At 52.3% G+C, this 1,567-nt stretch overlaps 1 pseudogene; it reads right to left on the bottom strand.

The window, feature by feature from the left end:
- Positions 1–226: 226 nt before the first annotated feature.
- On the bottom strand, positions 227–1,066 carry LOC147973520 (L-type lectin-domain containing receptor kinase IV.1 pseudogene; annotated as a pseudogene).
- Positions 1,067–1,567: the final 501 nt, after the last annotated feature.

The following is a 1,567-nucleotide window of genomic DNA, read 5'->3' as shown; positions in this document are numbered from 1 at the left end:
TAGTTGCCGTGGAGCCGTGCATCAACTACCTCCATGAGTGCTTCCTTTTGCCAATGCTCGAACACCCAGTCGACCAATATGCGCCGGTTGTCCTGCATGGCTTGGTCAATAGGTCTCCGCCCGCAGACGACTTCAAGAACGAATGCACCAAAGGCAAACACATCGGTTATAGGGGACGGCTTCCCCGTGCGTGCCAACTCAAGGGCTAGGTACCCCATTGTGCCAATTATGTGCGTTGTCTGTGGATCTGCACCAGATCACACAGTTTTGCGATACCGAAGTCACCCAGCCTTCCGTTCATCTCACTATCCAGGAGAACATTGCTCGCCTTGATGTCACGGTGTATGACAACCTGCTTGAATTCCTCATGGATGTACAACAAGCTGGATGCGATGCCTTTGATGATTTGGAACCTTTGGGCTCAGTGTAGTGCATTCTTACACTTTGGGTCATACAAGTATTGATCAAGGCTGCCATTTGGCATGAAGTTGTAGACCAGAAGAAGCTCACCATTTTGCCGGCAGTAACCCAGAAGCTGAACTCCTTTATTCCTTGACTTGAATCATGTGACACTTCTTTCACCTCGATCTCCATCTTAGAGTTGGGAAGCACTCCTTTGTACACTCCCCCAAATCCACCGGTGCCAAGCAACATCTTGCTCTTGAAACCTTCTGTCATGCGGTACAGATCCTTGTAGGAGAATCTATGTGGCCCAAACTCAACCTCCCAGTCCTCTCTCACCTCGGCGTACTTTATACACCTTCGAACAAGCAAGACCACGATTGAAACCACACCGAGGATATATAACACTATATATGATGGATGTTGACAGAGTGATACCCAGTTCCCAGTGCTGTTTCTTGGAGACCTTCTCTGGCAACTTTGGCAGCTTGCTGATGTCAATGGCTCGAGCAGGTTCATCGATGGCAAAGCTCCAACCCAGCACGTAGTGGCGAGAACTGATCATCGAGCCTGTTGATGATGAGAACCCAAGAAATGATGGCTCCAGCAGTACTTGTGAGAAGTTGTACATGGAGGATACTAGCGGCCTTGCAGGCTTGGCCATCTCCGGGGGGCCAAGAACACGTTGATCTGCATGGACTCCCCGTCGTTGTCCACCCAGAATTGCATGGCATTGCCGCTGATCAATAACAGATCCCGGAAAGCCAGCGGCATGGACAGCAACGGAATGGAGGCCATTGATGTCTATGCCGACATGGTTGTTGTCCGGGTCACAAAATTCGATGGTCACTATGGTGTCGAGCTCGACGCCGAAGACGTGGTTGGTTGTGTTGTCGTTGTTCCGGTCGTTGAGGAGGCCCAGGTACGGACCTGGCAGAGCCGTCAAGAAGTTCTTGGTCCCGATGAAGAAGACGATGTCGTGGCGGCGTGGCCGCTTAGGCTCAGCTCAGGGTAGTTGGTGTGGACGCCGAAGACGAACGACGCGAAGAAAGACCGCATGGCGCCTCCAGGTGACCTCTGCAGACGCACCGACGTTGGGTGAACGGCGTGGCCCTTGAGGTGCACCGTGCCGTTGGTCAGCTCGACGCCCGGATAATTAGGCTAC

The sequence above is a fragment of the Triticum urartu genome, chromosome 5A (genome assembly GCF_056163025.1).
Source record: "Triticum urartu cultivar PI428250 chromosome 5A, HENAU_Tu73, whole genome shotgun sequence".
NCBI lineage: Eukaryota > Viridiplantae > Streptophyta > Magnoliopsida > Poales > Poaceae > Triticum > Triticum urartu.
This window is presented reverse-complemented; position numbering and strand designations above follow the sequence as displayed.